Genomic DNA, 22,331 nt, shown 5'->3' on the forward strand with positions numbered 1-22,331 from the left:
TTGTCCCCATGTGCAGTTGCAAACCATTGTCTGGCTTTTTTTATGGCAGTTTTGGAGCAGTGGCTTCTTCCTTGGTGAGCGGCCTTTCAGATATATGACTCGTTTTACTTTGGATATAGATACTTTTGTACCTGTTTCCTCCAGTATCTTCACAAGGTCCTTTGCTGTTGAACGTGGTACCTTCAGGCGTTTGGAAATTGCTCCCAAGGATGAACCAGACTGAGGTCTTGGCTGATTTCTTTTTGATATTCCCATGATGTCAAGCAAAGAGGCACTGAGTTTGAAGGTAGGCCTTGAAACACATCCACAGGTACACCTCCAATTGACTCAAACGTTGTCAATTAGCCTATCAGAAGCTTCTAAAGCCATGGCATAATTCTCTGGAATTCTCCAAGCTGTTTAAAGGCACAGTCAACTTAGTGTATGTAAACTTCAAACCCACTGGAATTGTGATTCAGTGAATTATAAGTGAAATAATCTGTCTGTAAACAACTGTTGAAAAAATTACTTGTGTCATGCACAAAGTAGATGTCCTAACCGACTTGCCAAAATTACAGTTAGTTAACAAGAAATGTGTGGAGTGGTTGAAAAACGAGTTTTAATGACGCCAACATAAGTGTATGTAAACTTCCAATTTGACAACAATTTGACCCCCACAGCAAATCTTAACTGCCAATTATAGAATATACTATATAGCCTTGAAATCAGGTTAAAACTATAATTTTGACCTCATGGGTGGCCAGTCCTTGTATTTATAGTGTAGTCAATTCAGGCGGTAGCCCTGAGCTGGACTCAAACCTGGGTCCAGCAACTGTCAAGCCAACACCTGTTACACCAAGATGTCTGAACTTCTTGAAGAGGTCGCTAGGTTTTGGATTAAGGTTGATACAATAGCTTCCTCTATGAATGTGAGAGTGGTTACATTTCTCCAGCCCCCATCCCTCAGATGTTTACCAAACCAAGGCTCTGGACAACCATTTTGTTTCTGTTTAAAACCTAGGTTACCCCTTTAAACAAGCCACACAACAATCAATCAATCTGCAATTGAAACAATAACAAAGTTGTAATTCCATCACTGTCTTGGTAATAAGATGATGATGGGGTTGGAGAAATGTAACTACTCTCAAATTCATAGACAGACCTATGGATGCAAGGACTGACCATCCATGATATCAACATTATAGTTTTAACCATGTTGAGGCTATACAGTGTTGATTTACATTGTTTCTAAACATTGGAGTAAAAAAAGCTTATTTGGGGTTCTGATGGGGTACAACAGCTGAACTAAGCTCACGAAGCATGTGTTATATTCTTCAAGAATCAATGGCTATAAATAAATAATTTAAAGTCCAAATATGGATGTAGCTATTGCATATTTCCCCTTTAACACCACACATCAGTTCAACAACTGCAGAGTTTGTGCCTCTGTTTTTAAGACAGTACTTACTAGTGTTAATCAGGGAACGGTTTCTCAAAACCATCTTATGGCTGAGTTCACCGTTAGAACCATTGGACGCCTTAAGATGCGTTTGGGAAACCGGGCCCAGATGTCCAGTTACCTCCTCTTCTTCCTCCTCCTTTATCAATGTAACAGTCATCTCCCCCTCTTCCTCTTTCACTCCATAAACTGCATCCTCCTCCTCTTTTACTGTAACATCCTCCTCCTCTTTTACTGTAACATCCTCATCCTCTTTCACTCTGAACGCGTCTTTTTCTTCTTTCACAGTAACGGCCTCACCCTCTACTTCTTGTTTTACTGTGATGTTCTCTTCTTTAGCAGGAGAGTAGCTCAGTAACCGCATGGTCGGGGATGTTAGCTAGCTAGGCTAATGCTAACTTAACCAGCCCGCTAGCTGACCAATAACAACAACACCGTAAATATGAAATTAAATCTGATAACTAACTGGACGACAGAAGTGGGTTTAAAACACTGTGGTTAATATACACTAACGCGTCTAAAGAGCTTTATTGGTTCGGCTGTTTTGTCTAGCAAGCTACCGAGGTGGCTGACGAACTGTTGCTACTGTTGAAAGAAGAGTTCCGTCCACTAGATTATACGTCACACCAACAGCATCGCCTTAAATTCCCAGACCGCCATCTGCTGACTGGAGTGGGTAACGCAGTTGAGTAAAAATGTTTATTTTTTTATTTTCAGACAAAAAGTTAAAGGGTAGGAATCATTGACGCCGCTAAGCCTAAAATATTCATTAGCCCCCCCTAAATAAATCAATATCAGTCAATATATTTTTTCTGTGATTTATTTCTTTCGTCAACCGTTCCATCGCATCTTAAACTTCTTACCGGGCAGCACCAGGACCAGGGGAGGCTGCTGCTGCACTAGTGACTGTGAGACTTTCTTCAGAAATACTAGGAGAGAGGGGTACCCCTACACAGAACTGAACTGGATCAAAGATGGCAGACAGAAATACTAGGAGAGAGGGGTACCCCTACACAGAACTGAACTAGATCAAAGATGGCAGACAGAAATACTAGGAGAGAGGGGTACCCCTACACAGAACTGAACTGGATCAAAGATGGCGGACAGAAATATTAGGAAAGAGGGGTACCCCTACACAGAACTGAACTGGATCAAAGATGGAGGACAGAAATACTAGGAGAGAGGGGTACCCCTACACAGAACTGAACTGGATCAAAGATGGCGGACAGAAATACTAGGAGAGAGGGGTACCCCTACACAGAACTGAACTGGGTCAAAGATGGTGGACAGAAATACTAGGAGAGAGGGGTACCCCTACACAGAACTGAACTAGATCAAAGATGGAGGACAGAAACACTAGGAGAGAGGGGTACCCCTACACAGAACTGAACTGGAGCAAAGACGGCGGACAGAAATACTAGGAGAGAGGGGTACCCCTACACAGAACTGATCTGGATCAAAGATGGCGGACAGAAATACTAGGAGAGAGGGGTACCCCTACACAGAACTGAACTGGAGCAAAGATGGCGGACAGAAATACAAGGAGAGAGGGGTACCCCTACACAGAACTGAACTGGATCAAAGATGGCGGACAGAAACACTAGGAGAGAGGGGTACCCCTACACAGAACTGAACTGGAGCAAAGATGGCGGACAGAAACACTAGGAGAGAGGGGTACCCCTACACAGAACTGAACTGGATCAAAGATGGCGGACAGAAATACTAGGAGAGAGGGGTACCCCTACACAGAACTGAACTGGATCAAAGATGGAGGACAGAAATACTAGGAGAGAGGGGTACCCCTACACAGAACTGAACTGGGTCAAAGATGGCAGACAGAAATACTAGGAGAGAGGGGTACCCCTACACAGAACTGAACTGGATCAAAGATGGAGGACAGAAACACTAGGAGAGAGGGGTACCCCTACACAGAACTGAACTGGATCAAAGATGGCGGACAAAAATACTAGGAGAGAGGGGTACCCCTACACAGAACTGAACTGGATCAAAGATGGAGGACAGAAATACTAGGAGAGAGGGGTACCCCTACACAGAACTGAACTGGATCAAAGATGGCGGACAGAAATACTAGGAGAGAGGGGTACCCCTACACAGAACTGAACTGGATCAAAGATGGCGGACAGAAATACTAGGAGAGAGGGGTACCCCTACACAGAACTGAACTGGATCAAAGATGGAGGACAGAAATACTAGGAGAGAGGGGTACCCCTACACAGAACTGAACTGGATCAAAGATGGCGGACAGAAATACTAGGATGGAAGCAAATGTAAGGGATTATAACGAATCATGCAAAAACATGTACAGTTGACAGGAATGTTAGTTAATGTAGAGACAAACGATTATGCATTTTTTATCATGAAGTTGATTTACGAAAATTGCGATTTAGCAAGCTAGCTGACAGGCTAACATTAGCCAACTAGCTGACTAGTGTTAGGGTTGAACTGGCTATTTGTATGCATAACCTTTATAATATACTGGGGAAGCTATGTTACAATGCTAAGGACATAAACTACTGGTAAATCAACTGTTGAAGACAAGAACTACAACCGGCAACAGGAAGTGCGTCACGACGCTGGGATTAGCCTACACGCCGACGACAGGAGGAGCAAGTTTAAACCACGCTCCTCCTCCCTCGGACAGGCCAGCATTGAGCAGGAACTAACTCTGTTAGAGTATAAAAGAGAGAACAATCGGATGAGTCGTTCTCTTCTTCTGTTTTGACCTGCGAGGTGTCACAGAGAGACCGTATACGATCGACACATATACCACACACGTGTTTGCATTAATTAAAGTACAGCTAAATCAGAAGTTACCATGTACTGACTATTTTGTTCTGTTACCAGAAACGAACTGTTGCAACATTAACATGGTGACCCCCGACGGTCTGGTATATAGGACGTCTTCGCTGAGCATTTAATCAGCCAATTGGACTTCGCTTTCGGGAAACGGTCTGCTTTACAAATTGTCCGGGCTACTAAAAACAGGTAAGCAGACACCTATTGTTATAATAACTAAAGATCTGCATATTGGCTTTAACCAAATTAATTTTGTGAAGCACCTGTTCGATGTAAGTGAACAAATGTATGAATTATTATGAGTAGATAAGAAATTTGATAAAGTCACTGTTGTGACATGCAAACCTGTGGTAAATGTGTGGTTATTAAAAAGGTACCCTGGAGTATTGTTCATCTGGCGAGATCCGTAAAATAGGAAATATACGGTTAGGTTCAGGGAAAATACTGAAATATCGGCGAGATTCGTAAGGGAGGTTACGATTAGGTTCGATGATATAGAAGTTTAATGGTATCGGCGAGATTCGTAAGGGAGGTTACGATTAGGTTCGATAAAATAGGGAATAATTTGGTTTGTAATTGGTATCGGCAATGATTCGTTAAATATAGCACTGCGGTTAGGTTCGAGGAATTACCACGACAGAGATCGTGAAATTTTAGATAAGAATACTGGATGACCGGCAAGATCCGTTCATATACAGGTGCGGTTGGGTTCGGTAGAGTAATTCTTGGGAAAGAAGGTGAGGTTATAAGGCGAAGTAACAGGAATACTGAATTGAGGATTTAAAGATAAGAGAATGATGGTATAATGAAAGGATTGGAAATAAAATAATATGTTACATTTAGGCGTGGAATAATAGGGAATAGTTTACTGTTTGAAATTATTAACGAAAAGGCAATAAAAGGACTGGAGGAATGTCTTAGATAGGACGATAATTGTGGCAATTTGCAAGGAATGTACTGCGGGCGTGCCGAGGAATGCAACGTATATGTTTTGAATGGTGTGGTAATGTTGATGCTAACGGAGAGATAATACTGATTTTGAGATGCTAAGGGTGTGGTTATGGTTGTAGAGTATATGTTTTCATTGATGGGTAAGCGTGGGCACTCCTAGGGATTTATCAATTTATTTGGTGTTTTAAATGTTCTATGGGTGACGGTGCATGAGCACCACGTTTGAATAAGGGGGGCTAGAACGGGTTGGTTTATCAATTCATTTGCTGTTTTAATGTTTAAATGTTAAACGGTGAAGAACGGCTTGATTTTTCAATTTATTTGATATTTGTTGTTTGTCTAGTGTACGAACACCAAGTTTAGATAGGTGGGCTAGTAGCGGGTTGATTTATCAATTAATTTTGTGTTTAGTGATTGACACGGTATAACACCGAGATTAATTAATAGGGATGTAATAACTTGGATTGTTGATTGAATTTGATGTTTTATTGATGGACACTGTATAACACTGAGTTTAAATAATTTGATGTTTATTGAGGAACGCTATAAGATGTGAGTTTAAATAATTAGGTTGAAATAAGCATCGATTTTAACGGAATAAAGTGGAGCGAGTGGGTTTAAATAAATAGGTTAACATACTTCACATAACGGACTGATTATTCAATTGGTCGTAAAATAAATACGGGGAAAATACAGTAAAACTACAATATGACTATCAGTGAAGAAGCGGAGAGACTATTACAGGCTCTAAAATCCACGCTCGAAATCAATGGAGGGAAGGAATAGAAGAGACGAGGAGAGAAACTCTATATGGATAGAGGATGGATGGGTACTGTCTCCTGATGGAGTTCCCACAGAAGGTGAGCCAGGTAGAATACTGGGAGCGATGAAGCGGTAAATTCAGAAAGCAGAGGGGAAATGGAAGAAAGCGGGAGAACCCAGAGAAGGTAAATTTATGGAAGCAATGGAGAAAGCCAGACAGAAGGAGAGAATAGGACTGATAATGATAGAGAAGCTTAAGAAAATGGGGAAAGAAAAACAAAGTAACGAGGAGGAACAGGGAAAGACAGAGAGGAATCCCACGGCTCACACAGAGACAACATCTAAACCCATATTATACCCCTCCCTGGCTCACCAGGGGTGGTGGGAGGAGGAACAGGGAAAGACAGAGAGGAATCCCACGGCTCACACAGAGACAACATCTAAACCCATATTATACCCCTCCCTGGCTCACCAGGGGTGGTGGGAGGAGGAACAGGAAAAGACAGAGAGGAATCCCACGGCTCACACAGAGACAACATCTAAACCCATATTATACCCCTCCCTGGCTGACCAGGGGTGGTGGGAGGAGGAACAGGGAAAGACAGAGAGGACTCCCACGGCTCACACAGAGACAACATCTAAACCCATATTATACCCCTCCCTGGCTGACCAGGGGTGGTGGGAGGAGGAACAGGGAAAGACAGAGAGGACTCCCACGGCTCACACAGAGACAACATCTAAACCCATATTATACCCCTCCCTGGCTGACCAGGGGTGGTGGGAGGAGGAACAGGGAAAGACAGAGAGGACTCCCACGGCTCACACAGAGACAACATCTAAACCCATATTATACCCCTCCCTGGCTGACCAGGGGTGGTGGGAGGAGGAACAGGGAAAGACAGAGAGGAATCCCACGGCTCACACAGAGACAACATCTAAACCCATATTATACCCCTCCCTGGCTGACCAGGGGTGGTGGGAGGAGGAACAGGAAAAGACAGAGAGGAATCCCACGGCTCACACAGAGACAACATCTAAACCCATATTATACCCCTCCCTGGCTGACCAGGGGTGGTGGGAGGAGGAACAGGGAAAGACAGAGAGGACTCCCACGGCTCACACAGAGACAACATCTAAACCCATATTATACCCCTCCCTGGCTGACCAGGGGTGGTGGGAGGAGGAACAGGGAAAGACAGAGAGGACTCCCACGGCTCACACAGAGACAACATCTAAACCCATATTATACCCCTCCCTGGCTCACCAGGGGTGGTGGGAGGAGGAACAGGGAAAGACAGAGAGGAATCCCACGGCTCACACAGAGACAACATCTAAACCCATATTATACCCCTCCCTGGCTCACCAGGGGTGGTGGGAGGAGGAACAGGGAAAGACAGAGAGGAATCCCACGGCTCACACAGAGATAACATCTAAACCCATATTATACCCCTCCCTGGCTCACCAGGGGTGGTGGGAGGAGGAACAGGGAAAGACAGAGAGGACTCCCACGGCTCACACAGAGACAACATCTAAACCCATATTATACCCCTCCCTGGCTGACCAGGGGTGGTGGGAGGAGGAACAGGGAAAGACAGAGAGGACTCCCACGGCTCACACAGAGACAACATCTAAACCCATATTATACCCCTCCCTGGCTGACCAGGGGTGGTGGGAGGAGGAACAGGGAAAGACAGAGAGGACTCCCACGGCTCACACAGAGACAACATCTAAACCCATATTATACCCCTCCCTGGCTGACCAGGGGTGGCGGGAGGAGGAACAGGGAAAGACAGAGAGGAATCCCACGGCTCACACAGAGACAACATCTAAACCCATATTATACCCCTCCCTGGCTGACCAGGGGTGGTGGGAGGAGGAACAGGGAAAGACAGAGAGGACTCCCACGGCTCACACAGAGACAACATCTAAACCCATATTATACCCCTCCCTGGCTGACCAGGGGTGGTGGGAGGAGGAACAGGGAAAGACAGAGAGGACTCCCACGGCTCACACAGAGACAACATCTAAACCCATATTATACCCCTCCCTGGCTCACCAGGGGTGGCGGGAGAACCCAGATAACGAGGTGGTGGTAGTGGGACCGAGGCAACAATATCAAGTGCCGCCTGTAACGTTACCCCCTCCCCGATATGCTGGTCCTCAGGGAGCCGAGGGAGGTAGAGAGGAAGAGATACAGGGAGGAAGACAGGATGTAGCCACTTTATTAAAAGAGTGGATAGAAACAAAGGGAGATATAATGATGAGAACGTGGGGTCGAGAGTGTGTTACACCACCCAGAGCCCCCAGTAGACTCGTTTACCATAACCAAAGTCCGGATAGGAATAGACAAAAGAAAGGGGGAGATGGATGCTTTAACTGTAACAAACCGGGTCATTTTGCTAGAGAATGTGAGGTTCTGTGTAAACACTGCAATAAAATAGGTCGAAACTGCAAAAAGAGTGAATCGGTTGAGAGAGAGCAACTAACAGTGACTGTCAGGGCAACAGAGTACCTGATAACAAACCTAGGTGAAATAGCGGGGAGAAGCGGAGACTCCGTAGACAGAAAGGGAAAAACAAGGAGATACGCTGACAAAGACGGAGTGAAGCGGTGTTTTAACTGCGATAGGACGGGACATCTCGCCAGAAACTGTAATACACCATGTAAACATTGTGACGGAGTTGGACATAACCACCGAAATTGCAGCTCTAAGCAAGATTCAGTGGTAGAATTCTCGCCTGCCACGCGGGAGGCCCGGGTTCGGATCCCAGCCTATGAACTAATGGACTAAAATGTAAGAAGATATGTTTTGCCTGGAGAGATACGGTTGCTAGCGTTTGTTTAAGATATAAATGTAACGTTTTGATAGCTTGATTAGTTTAAATTGAAAGGCTAACTAATTAGAAAATAATAGCGAGGGAATTTTGATATAATACGTTGTCTGTTGCTGGATCTGACATACAGAGAAAGAGTTGAATGAAGTTATTTTTATAAGTATGGCGTTTTACAAGTTATTTTTAAAGTTTGGATATTTCATAAATGTGAAGCTGAAAGGGAAGAGGAAGTTGTGAAGTTTGGTTTTAATCTTACTATAGAGGTAAGGCAGAATGTTGGTTGAGTAGTGGGTTATATTTTTGCTTACGGGTAAAACAAAATATGAGAAGAGAATTGGTTGTGTGCGCTGAAGCTATGCTTGGGCTATGTTTGGCTGGAAGGAAACATTTGGTGATGTGAAGCTGGTTATTGATTCGTGGTATTGATTGTTTAGTAACACCAGTGAATTGAACATTGCATGGAAATATATCAAGTCATTAAAGTGAATTACAGGTGGAGTTAATTTTATATTTACAGGGATGGTGCACATTAAACACAGTTGTGTATAATGGCAGGGTATTCTTAGCAAACAGAATGGGCCGGTTTGCAGACAAACTGAAAGGGTTTTAAGGTTTTAAGCAATCTTGGGTCAAATTAGTCAAATAGTACGTTAAAATATGGGGTTTCATAGATTGAAGTACAGTATTGTATCCAAGGGTAGCGCATGTTCAATTAAGTTTAAAACTAATGATTGGGGGGAGTACAATGGAACTATAAGCATTTTTAGGTTTTGTTTGTAGTTAACTTTTGGGTTTCTGAATCGGTGTAGTAGGATGAAATGCTGACCAAGTGGTTATTTTATGGAAAAAGGAGCTCTTTGGGGAAAAGTTCCTAGGATATCTTAAAGGGCTATACACACATGGCATTTTGACGTTTTGTTTTCTGAGTTTTAATTAAACACGTGGAATTCTTTTGATAGGGAATGTTCTGGGAACTTGAGATACAGAATGTAGATAAGGTTATTAGCTTTCATTTGTCTAATGTAGTAAGAAGAAAAAAAACAGTTCTGAAAAGGGGGTATGACTTTTTGACCCCACTGATGACTTTTCCTTTTGTGGTCTGATCAGCCGCAATGAAAAGCCATTTGGATGGTGATTTTAAGGTCATTTGGGATACTGACTTTAAGGAAATTTGGAGAACTGATAATTATGATGGAGTTAAAGTTCTTAGACACAATTGATCATTTGAACCAATGAGAAGACAAAATGACGAAAAGGGTACAATAATTTTTCTCTGGGGAGTAGTTCCGATTAGTCATTTTGATCTGATTATGTTACGTGAATATCGTTTGATAAGTAGGAGTACTTTTTACATTATCTAGATAAGTTTATTTTCCCTTAGGAAGTCAGCTGTGGTTGTATTTAGTGGAAGAGATTTAACACAACAAGACTGGAATTAATATAATAGTAATATTATATTTTGTTGTTAAATAAGTTTTAAATGGTAGACTTATGTCAACAGGACAGGAATATATGACATCTGTAGGTGATCCAGGATCATTGAGGGTATCGAGATAAATTTAAGTAGCTATGGAATAAGACAATGAGACCTCTAGTACTCCCCTGCACTGCTGAGACCTTGATGGGTTGGAAGTAGGAGGAGAGCATAAGCAAGGAAGAGAAGATAAAAGGGACACAGAAGAATTAGATAACAGTTAGTGAGTGGAGACCAGCATAGTTAAATTATAAACAGGTGAGGACAGAAATAACACTGGGAGAGACAGAAAAGACATAAGAATAGAAGATTACAGGATCATTTAGTTAGGATATTAATACATGGAGAGACTATCGGCTCCATAGGCATGTATTATAGTTTTGATTTTAAGGTTATGTTTGGTAAAATTCGCTAGGAAAAGATATGATAATTTAGTTGAAAGTAGTTGTTAAATCTTAAAGAAGATAAGACACTTGATAGAGAAATGCACAGGGTAGCTAAGGATGAATGCCCCAGGGAGAATTGGACATGTGGTAAATGGAAGGGGGCAATCCTAAAAGAGAAGGGCTGACATAAGGATAATTTACTGATCTTACCAAAGACATTGTTAAGAAATGCAGCAGAATTGATACATGGCTTGAGCCATGTATAAAAAGGGGGAGTATAGTAGAGCAGGCGATAGAACAGGATAGGATGCTACTAGAACAAAAACATTTTTTGTAGAATGTCCATTCCAACATTTGGAAATGGACTTATTGAACTATTCCGAATTGAGGGGAAGAAGGGGTGTTTAACAAGAATAGATAAGTATAGCAAATGGGTAGAAGCGTTCACAACTTACTTGGTGGACATGATTATGGTAGCTAGAATATTAGGACAAGAGATCCCAGTATCAACACTAGGGATTATATCTCTTTAAATGATGGATGACAGTTTAGCTAATCAGGTAGAGCCTATAGAATGCCAGAGTTAGAGAGACCAGAACAGGTAGACATATAAGTTAAAGATATACTAGCAGAGCACATGAGAAGACTGTTAACCAAACCCGTATGTCCAAGATTTTGTGTCCAACAGGTGAATTACAGGAGAAGGTGATTCACTCAATCCAACTAGGAGACTGGGTGTGGATCCAGTCCCTGAGGAAACTGGAAGCAGTCCCGTTGGGAAGGCCCATACCAGGTTCTGTTAAACCACTGCCTTTGCCATTAGAAAAGCTGAGAGAGTCACATGGGTCCACGTTACCCACTGCAAGAAGGTATGTACACATATGAGCACTGATGATCACACACAGAGTTAGGAGAAGAACCGAGAACCAATAAGGTCCGGGGGTTACCTCCTTAACGAAGATTTCCTATCCCGACCGTTCATCACTGTGTGTGCTCCTAGAGGTGTGAGTATGGGGTGGTACCTAGCAGATCGACTAAGGGCAGGAGAGGGTTGACGGTTTTTGGGAAGAGTAGAGGCTCTGAGCTGCATCATAATCTAATCTTTCTGATACATTCAGATCCAACACATTCGGGTACTAATCATACGATACCGTTGTCATTGAGAAGAAGTAGAAGATAAACTATATAATACACTGATGAGTGACGTACAGAATAAGGAATCAAAGAAGATCAAGATGTAGAATTTTAGGTGAGCATTAAACAATTCCTTGGGGAAGCAGACAACTGTACAGGAATTGGGGTTGGCCAGATTGAAGTACTCAGCCAACCCACCTCGGTTCACCTGGATTCCTGATGAGCACCAGTGTTATAGATACAAGAATGGCACCGAGAATTGAGATGATTTTAACGGCTGGAAAGGTGATCGTTAATGTGACTGACTTAGATTTGAAAGCACAGGAGAAAATGTGTAACCTCATAGCACCTATGGCTGATGAAGGGTGGGCTAGTACCAGCAAAGGACGCATACGACAAGAATTACCACAAAGGGTGGTTAGGAACTTGCGCCCTGGGGTTATTGGTCCAACCAGTTTGAATTAGTGATAAGAGACCAGTTATAGGAGGCTAAAGTAGGTACAGGAGGAGTTTTGATAAGGATGGGAATGGCTTTGTCTAGATGGATGCTATTGGCATCCTCAGGGAGGTTCCAGATGAATACAAAGTTATGAATCAAATATGTGAAGGCTTTAACACTACATTATGTTGGTAGTTGACAATAAATAATAATGTGGATTGAATTAATGACATCATTTAATCAACAGAGATTCATGAATGAAACAGGGGATGCAGTAAAGAGGTTCTCTGACCAATTATCCGCCACCTCCCTCATGACCTGGTAAAATAGACTAACTCTCGATAGGCATTTGCACAACATGCTTCACAACAGCACACAACAAAATTCCAGAGACATATAGAGCAACCAACTAACACCAATCACGACCACACCCAGAGACAGATGGCTGACTTAAGCACTCACACAAAAATGTCAAGACATGAAAGCGCCCTAGCCACACGAACTGACCACTGGTGTAAAAAACAACATTCCATGAATATCGTAACCAACCAGACACGAATTAGCAGAAAAACACACTTAGGGGTGTTGGACTCCGAGGACAAAGGACACTGCCCAGGGCCAATGGGAAGTCGACACCACCTGGAGAATGGACCGTCCCTCCACTCATCGACCAGTCAGGAGAGCGGACCTACTAGACTCAACCTACGTCAACACACTGTTATTTCATTGTGTAAATTGGATGCACACCATGTTTCGGCGCTCTCTTCCGCTAGTTCCCTATGAGCTAAACGAAGGAGTCCGTGCACGCTTTGCCAAATATCTTTGTCTCATAATAAAATGCCTTACTATAATTGAATCCACCCTGTCCAGCGTCCTGACTTGGTCTACTTCTCAAGTAACTGATCATCAACACGTGTCAAAGAGCACTGTTTCCACCCGGTTTCGAACCGAGGACCTTTCGCGTGTAAAGCTAACGTGATAACCACTACACTACAGAAACCGCTGCTCGATCTTTCTGCAAGTGGTAAACCGAATTTTACCGATATTCATGGCACGTATTCGAATTTCCAAAATAAGGCATTAATGAATTTCTCTGTTACCACTATGATACTTCTTGAATGTGTAAATGAGCGTTGTCCCCGCCCGGCTTCGAACCGTGGACTTTTCGCGTGTGAAGCAAACGTGATAACCACTACACTACAGAAACTGCTGCTACATTTAGCTACAAGGAGTAAACCGAATTTTACAGATATTCATGGCACGTATTCGAATTTCCAAAATTAGGGATTTATGAAAATAATTATTCTCTGTTAAAAGTACAGTACCTACTGCACATGTCAAAGAGCACTGTTTCCGCCCGGTTTTGAAACAAAGACCTTTCGCGTGTAAAGCGAACGTGATAACCACTACACTACAGAAACCGCTGCTCGATCGTTTTGCAAGGAGTAAACCGAATTTTACCGATATTCATGGCACGTATTCGAATTTCCAAAATAAGTGATTAATGCATTTCTCTGTTATCACTATGATACTTCTTGAACGTGTCAATGAGCGTTGTTTCCACTGGTTTCGAACCAGGGACCTTTCGTGTGTGAAGCGAACGTGATAAATACTACACCACAGAAACTACTGCTACAATTAGCTGCAAGGAGTAAACCAAATTTTAAAGATTGTCATGGAACGTATTCGAATTTCCAAAAGAAGGCATTTATGAAAATAATTATTCTCTGTTTAAAGTACAGTACCTAATGCATGTGTCAAAGAGCACTGTTTCTGCCCGGTTTCAAACCAAGGACCCTTCGCGTGTTAAGCAAACGTGATAACCACTACACTACAGAAACTGCTGCTACATTTTGCTACAAGGAGTAAACCGAATTTTACCGAAACTCATGGCACGTATTCTAATTTCCAAAATTAGGCATTAACGAATTTCTCTGTTACCACTATGATACTTCTTGAATGTGTCATTGAGCGTTGTTTCCGACCAGTTTCGAACCGAGGACCTTTCGTGTGTTAAGCGAACGTCATAACCACTACACTACAGAAACTGCTGCTACAGTTAGCTACGAGGAGGAAACCGAATTTTACTGATATTCATGACACGTATTGGAATTTCCAAAATACAGAATTTATGAAAATAACTTTTTTCTGTTAAAAGTATAGTGCCTACTGCACGTGTCAAAGAGCACAGCTTCCGCCCGGTTTCGAACCAAGGACTTTTCGCGTGTTAAGCGAACGTGATAACCACTACACTACAGAAACTGCTGCTACATTTAGCTACGAGGAGGAAACCGAATTTTACTGATATTCATGGCACGTATTGGAATTTCCAAAATACAGAATTTATGAAAATAACTTTTCTCTGTTAAGAGTATAGTGCCTACTGCATGTGTCAAAGAGCACAGTTTCCGCCCGATTTCGAACCAAGGACTTTTCGCGTGTTAAGCCAACGTGATAACCACTACACTACAGAAACTGCTGCTACATTTAGCTACGAGGAGGAAACCGAATTTTACAGATATTCATGGCACGTATGCAAATTTCCAAATAAGGCATTAATGAAAATCTCTGTTACCGCTATAGTAATTCTGGAATGTGTCAATGAGCATCGTTTCCGCCCGGTTTCGAACCATGGTCCTTTCGCATGTGAAGCAAACGTGATAACCACTACACTACAGAAACTGCTGCTACAATTATCTGCAAGGAGTAAACCGAATTTTACAGATATTCATGGCATGTATTCGAATTTCCAAAATACAGAATTTATGAAAATAACTATTCTCTGTCAAAAGTACAGTACCTACTGCACGTGTCAAAGAGCACTATTTCCACCCGTTTTGATTCGAGGACCTTTCGCGTGTAAAGCGAACGTGATAACCACTACACTACAGAAACTGCTGCTACAATTAGCTGCAAGGAGTAAAGCGAATTTTACAGATAGTCATGGCACGTATTTGAATTTCCAAAATATAGAATTTATGAAAATAACTTTTCTCTGTTAAAAGTACAGTACCTACTGCACGTGACAAAGAGCACTGTTTCTTCCCGGTTTCAAACCAAGGACCTTTCGCGTGTTGAGCAAACGTGATTACCTCTACACTACAGAAACTGCTGCTACAATTATCTTGCAAGGAGTAAACCGAATTTTACTGATATACATGGCACGTGATCAAATTTCCAAAATTAGGTATTTATGAAAATAACTATTCTCTGTTAAAAGTAAAGCACCTACTGCACGTGTTAAAGATCCCTGTTTCCACCCGGTTTCGAACCGAGGACATTTCGCGTGTAAAGCAAACGTGATAACCACTAGACTACAGAAACTGCTGCTTGATTTTTCTGCAAAAAGTAAACCGAATTTTACAGATATTCATGGCACGTATTCGAATTTCCAAAATAAGGCATTTATGAAAATAATTATTCTCTGTGTAAAGTACAGTACCTACTGTATATGTCAAAGAGCACTGTTTCTGCCCGGTTTCAATCCGAGGACCTTTTCGCGTGTAAAGCGAATGTGATAACCACTACAGTACAGAAACTGCTGGTACAATTAGCTGCAAGGAGTAAACCAAATTTTAAAGATATTCATGGCAGGTATTCGAATTTCCAAAATAAGGAACTAATGAAATTCTCTGTTACCACTACGGTACTTCTTGAATTTGTCAATGAGCGTTGTTTCCGCCTGGTTTCGAACCAGGGACCTTTCGCGTGTTAAGCTAACTTGATAACCACTACACTACAAAAACTGCTGCTACAGTTTGCTTCAAGGAGTAAACCGAATTTTACAGATATTCATGGCACGTATTCGAATTTCCAAAATACAGAATTTATGAAAATAACTATTCTCTGTTAAAAGTACAGTGCCTACTGCACGTGACAAAGAGCACTGTTTCCACCCGGTTTCGAACCGAGGACCTTTCGCGTGTTAAGCAAACGTGATTACCACTACACTACAGAAACTGCTGCTACATTTTGCTACAAGGAGTAAACCGAATTTTACAGATATTCATGGCACATATTCGAATTTCCAAAATAAGGCATTAATGAAATTCTCTGTTACCGCTATAGTACTTCTTGAATGTGTCAATGAGCATTGTTTCCGCCCGGTTTCGAACCAGGGACCTTTCGCGTGTGAATCAAACGTGATAACCACTACACTACAGAAACTGCTGCTACAATTATCTGCAAGGAGTAAGCCGAATTTTACAGATATTCATGGCACGTATTCGAATTTCCAAAATACAGAATTTCTGAAAATAACTTTTCTCTGTTAAAAGTACAGTACCGACTGCACGTGTCAAATAGCACTGTTTCCACCCGGTTTCGAACCGAGGACTTTTCGCGTATTAAGCGAACATGATAACCACGACACTACAGAAACTGCTGCTACTTTTAGCTACGAGGAGGAAACCGAATTTTACTGATATTCATGGCACGTATTGGAATTTCCAAAATACAGAATTTATGAAAATAACTTTTCTCTGTTAAAATAACAGTAACTACTGAACGTGTCAAAGAGCACTGTTTCCACCCGGTTTCGAAACGAGGACCTTTCGCGTGTTAAGCAAACGTGATAACCACTACACTACAGAAACTGCTGCTACAGTTTGCTACAAGGAGTAAACCGAATTTTACTGATATTCATGGCATGTGTTCAAATTTCCAAAATTAGGTATTTATGAAAATAATTATTCTCTGTTAAAAGTATAGTACCTACTGTACGTGTTAAAGAGCACTGTTTCCACCCGTTTTTCGAACCGAGGACGTTTCGCGTGTAAAGCGATTGTGATAACCACTAGACTACAGTAACTGCTGCTTGATTTTTCTGCAAGAAGTAAACCGAATTTTACAGATATTCATGGCACGTATTCGAATTTCCAAAATAAGGCATTTATGAAAATAATTATTCTCTGTTTAAAGTACAGTACCTACTGCATGTGTCAAAGAGCACTGTTTCTGCACGGTTTCAAACCAAGGACCTTTCGCGTGTTAAGCGAACGTGATAACCACTACACTACAGAAACTGCTTCTGCAATTAGCTGCAAGGAGTAAACCGAATTTTACCGATATTCATGGCACGTATTCGAATTTCCAAAATAAGGCATGAACGAATTTCTCTGTTACCACTATGATACTTCTTGAATGTGTCATTGAGCGTTGTTTCCGACCGGTTTCGAACCAAAGACTTTTCGCTTGTGAAGCAAACGTGATAACCACTACACTACAGAAACTGCTGCTACATTTATCTACAAGGAGTAAACCGAATTTTACTGATATTCATGGCACGTGTTCAAATTTCCAAAATTAGGTATTTATGAAAATAACTATTCTCTGTTAAAAGTATAGTACCTACTGCACGTGTTAAAGATCCCTGTTTCCACCCGGTTTCGAACCGAGGACATTTCGCGTGTAAAGCGAGCGTGATAACCACTAGACTACAGAAACTGCTGCTTGATTTTTCTGCAAAAAGTAAACCGAATTTTACAGATATTCATGGCACGTATTCGAATTTCCAAAATAAGGCATTAACGAATTTCTCTGTTAACACTATGATACTTCTTGAATGTGTCATTGAGCGTTGTTTCCGACCGGTTTCGAACCAAGGACTTTTCGCATGTGAAGCAAACGTAATAACCACTACACTACAGAAACTGCTGCTACATTTATATACAAGGAGAAAAAACGAATTTTACAGATATTCATGGCACGTATTCGAATTTCCAAAAATACAGAATTTATGAAAATAACTTTTCTCTGTTAAAAGTACAGTACCTACTGCACGTGTCAAATAGCACTGTTTACACCCGGTTTCGAACCGAGGACCTTTCGCTTGTACAGCGAATGTGATAACCGCTACACTACAGAAACTGCTGCTACAATTATCTTGCAAGGAGTAAACCGAATTTTACTGATATTCATGGCACGTATTCGAATTTCCAAAATAAGGCATTAACGAATTTCTCTGTTACCGCTATAGTACTTCTTGAATGTGTCAATTAGCATTGTTTCCGCTGGTTTCGAACCAGGGACCTTTCGTGTGAAGCGAACGTGATAAACACTAAACCACAGAAACTGTTGCTACAATTATCTGCAAGGAGTAAACCGAATTTTAAAGATATTCGTGGAACGTATTCGAATTTCCAAAATAAGGGATTCATCAAATTCTATGTGGTACTAATTGAATGTGTCAATGAGCGTTGTTTCCGCCCGGTTTCGAACCAGGGACCTTTCGCGTGTGAAGCAAACGTGATAACCACTACACTACAGAAATTGCTGCTTGATTTTTCTTCAAGGAGTAAACCGAATTTTACAGATATTCATGGCACGTATTCGAATTTCCAAAATAAGTCATTAAAAAAATTCTCTGTTACCGCTATAGTACTTCTTGAATATGTCAATGAGCGTTGTTTGAGCCCGGTTTCGAACCAGGGACCTTTCACGTGTGAAGCAAACATGCTAACCACTACACTACAGAAACTGCTGCTACAATTATTTTGCAAGGAGTAAACCGAATTTTACTGATATACATGGCACGTGTTCAAATTTCCAAAATTAGGTATTTATGAAAATAACTATTCTCTGTTAAAAGTAAAGTATCTACGGCAAGGGATAAAGAGCACCGTTTCCGCCCGGTTTCGATCCAAGGACCTTTCGCGTGTTAAGCGAACGTGATAACCACTACACTACAGAAACTGCTTCTACAATTAGCTGCAAGGAGTAAACCGAATTTTACCGATATTCATGGGACGTATTCGAATTTCCAAAATAAGGCATTAACAAATTTCTCTGTTACTTCTTGAATGTGTCATTGAGCGTTGTTTCCGACCGGTTTCGAACCAAAGACTTTTCGCATGTGACGCAAACGTGATAACCACTACACTACAGAAACTGCTTCTACATTTATCTACAAGGAGTAAACCGAATTTTACAGATATTCATGGCACGTATTCGAATTTCCAAAATAAGGCATTAACGAAATTCTCTGTTACCGCTATAGTACTTCTTGAATGTGTCAATGAGCATTGTTGCCGCCCGGTTTCGAACCAGGGACCTTTCGCGTGTTAAGCGAACATTATAACCACTACACTACAGAAACTGCTGCTACAATTATCTGCAAGGAGTAAACCGAATTTTACAGATATTCATGGTACGTATTCGAATTTCAAAAATACAGAATTTATGAAAATAACTTTTCTCTGTTAAAAGTACAGTACCTACCGCACGTGTCAAATAGCGCTGTTTCCACTTAGTTTCGAACCAAGGACCTTTCGCGTATAAAGCGAACGTGATAACCACTACACTACAGAAACTGCTGCTTGATTTTTCTGCAAGGAGTAAACCGAATTTTACAGATATTCATGGCACGTATTCGAATTTCCAAAATACAGAATTTATGAAAATAACTTTTCTCTGTTAAAAGTGCAATACATACTGCACGTGTCAAAGAGCACTGTTTCCACCCGGTTTCGAACCGAGGACCTTTCACGCGTTAAGTGAACGTGATAACCACTACACTACAGAAACTGCTGCCACAATTAGCTGCAAGGAGTAAACTGAATTTTACTGATATTCATGGCACGTATTCGAATTTCCAAAATAAGTCATTAATGAAATTCTCTGTTATCACTATGATACTTCTTGAATGTGTCAATTAGCATTGTTTCCGCCTGGTTTCGAACCAGGGACCTTTCGCGTGTGAAGCAAACATGATAACCCCTACACTACAGAAACTGCTGCTACAATTATCTGCAATGAGTAAACCGAATTTTACAGATATTCATGGCACGTATTCAAATTTCCAAAATACAGAATTTATGAAAATAACTTTTCTCTGTTAAAAGTGCAGTACCTACTGCACGTGTCAAAGAGCACTGTTTCCACCCGGTTTCGAACCGAGGACCTTTCACGTGTTAAGCGAACGTGATAACCACTACACTACAGAAACTGCTTCTGCAATTAGCTGCAAGGAGTAAACCGAATTTTACCGATATATATGGCACGTATTCGAATTTCCAAAATACAGAATTTATGAAAATAACTATTCTCTGTTAAAAGTACAGTACCTACTGCACGTGACAAAGAGCACTGTTTCCGCCCGGTTTCGAACCGAGGACCTTTCGCTTGTTAAGCGAATGTGATTTTATTTTTTTTATTTTATTTTTTATTTTTTATTTTTATTATTATTATCAAAAATGTTTGTTTACAATATTTACAGTACAATCTACTGTTTACAGTACAATCCACAGAGAACAATACAGAAGACACTAGACTAACAGAAGCTGGTGAACAATTCACCCCCTATCAAATTCAAGGGACCCAATGAAAAACAAAGTAAATATCAAAACAGTGCTTTCAAAAATTATAAGTGATACCTCCACTCTCCTCTCGTGAAATTAACCCACTCCCTTCAACAAAAGATTCATCAAAATGTTCCATCCCATAATTAAACAACATATCTATGTGTTTACTGAACAGTGCTATAAAGATACTCCACACCTGAACCCTCTTTCTGTCAAAAGAAACATGATTCCTCCTACAAAAAATAGCATACCTCACAAAACTCAAAACCATATTCAACAAACACACATTAACACCCTCACATTTACCAGACACTCCAAATAACAAAAGTTCCTCCCACGCATACTTTTTCACGAAATCTCCCCCCCAGTTTCTACATAACATTTCCTTAACTTTACAAAAAAAATATTTTAAATCCTCACATTCTATAAACAAATGCATTAGAGTTTCCGGGAAACGTCCACATACATCGCATTCCCTTTCTATCTCACCATTAATTTGCTTTAACACCACCTTTGTAAATATTCTATTATGTCTTAATTTGAAATCATTATTTTCACACTCCTTACTATTATATTTTACATTTAAATTTTCCCATATCTTTTTTTCATCTAATTCCGGAAAAACTACTTTCCAAAATTTCTCAGCAGCCGGCCTTCTACACACTTTTCCTACCATTATTCTATACAATCTTTTCACTGGTATACTAGATAAATGTACTTTCTTCTTACTGCTGCCAATGAACAAATTAGGAAATACAAATAAATCTTCTCTTTCAACTTCACTATTTATTAAATCAACCCATTCTCTTGGTATACTATTCTTTATCTTGTTATACATATTATTCACTGTTCCCCTTCCCACCTCTTCATCCCATTCATTGATTATGTCAAAAATAGCTTCCCCAGGTAAAAACCCTGGAATTACCTCATATGTTTAATCTTTTATTTGCCGTAGACCTGCACTCATAAATACTTTATTATACAAAACTTTTTCTTTGTTCTTGATTTTCTCATTCAGAAATATAGGTTGATTCATAATCAGGTCAATATGTCCACATTCATAATATACATTAGGCAACAACTCTGCCCATGCATTTAGCACCTCTTTATAAAAATCTGGTACCTTTTCAAACATTGCCCTTTTAAGCCCCATCAATAAACCATTATCCTCACAACCACCACTCTCCTCTAAGTAGACTTTAAAGAAGTGTTTCCAGCCATAATCTTCACTGTCATACAAATATTTCTTTACTGTTTTTATCCTAATAGCTTTTCTTTTGACATCTAAATCTACAAGTTTTAAACCTCCATCCACATAGTCAGCAATCAATGTTTTCTGAGCTATTCTCACTCCTTTACCATCCCATATAACATTTGACACCACATTATTCAATTCATTTAGGACCCACTCCGGCATGTCCAGGACTCCCAAAACATACACAAATTTGGATAATACCAAAGCATTTGCAACAATTACTTTCCCTTGTAACTTAAGTTTTCTATTTTTCCAGAAATTCAACGTTAGCTTGACTTTATTAAGGATCCCAGTCCAAGTTATATCTTTTGCCTCTTTCTCCTTTACACCAATGTTTACTCCCAGCACTTTAATAAAATCCTTTGCGCTCTTGAATGGAATCTCACACCCTTTTACATTGATATCCCCAACAAACATTATTTCAGTCTTCTCTATATTAACTTTAGCACCCGATGCCTTGCCATATATATCTATGATTTCCATAATGCTTCCAATACTTTCTATGTCCTTCACAGTACAAGTAGTGTCATCAGCGTACTGA

General features: G+C 40.8%; 1 long non-coding RNA gene and 4 other non-coding genes across 5 annotated transcripts; 1 reads left to right on the plus strand and 4 right to left on the minus strand.

The window, feature by feature from the left end:
* Positions 1 to 3,746: 3,746 nt before the first annotated feature.
* LOC115186646 (uncharacterized) lies at positions 3,747 to 5,892 on the plus strand. The gene is made up of 2 exons (XR_003875816.1): positions 3,747 to 4,728; positions 4,788 to 5,892. It is a non-coding gene; the product is annotated as an uncharacterized LOC115186646 (long non-coding RNA).
* Positions 5,893 to 13,162: 7,270 nt separating this feature from the next.
* trnav-uac (transfer RNA valine (anticodon UAC)) lies at positions 13,163 to 13,235 on the minus strand. Its single transcript has one exon. It is a non-coding gene; the product is annotated as a tRNA-Val (tRNA).
* A 3,308-nt stretch (positions 13,236 to 16,543) lies between these two features.
* Positions 16,544 to 16,616, minus strand: trnai-aau (transfer RNA isoleucine (anticodon AAU)). Its single transcript has one exon. It is a non-coding gene; the product is annotated as a tRNA-Ile (tRNA).
* Positions 16,617 to 18,855: 2,239 nt separating this feature from the next.
* trnav-aac (transfer RNA valine (anticodon AAC)) lies at positions 18,856 to 18,928 on the minus strand. The gene has a single exon. It is a non-coding gene; the product is annotated as a tRNA-Val (tRNA).
* A 544-nt stretch (positions 18,929 to 19,472) lies between these two features.
* Positions 19,473 to 19,545, minus strand: trnai-uau (transfer RNA isoleucine (anticodon UAU)). The gene has a single exon. It is a non-coding gene; the product is annotated as a tRNA-Ile (tRNA).
* Between the last annotated feature and the right edge of the window lie 2,786 nt (positions 19,546 to 22,331).

The sequence above is a fragment of the Salmo trutta genome, unplaced genomic scaffold (assembly GCF_901001165.1).
Source record: "Salmo trutta unplaced genomic scaffold, fSalTru1.1, whole genome shotgun sequence".
In the NCBI taxonomy this organism is placed as follows: domain Eukaryota; kingdom Metazoa; phylum Chordata; class Actinopteri; order Salmoniformes; family Salmonidae; genus Salmo; species Salmo trutta.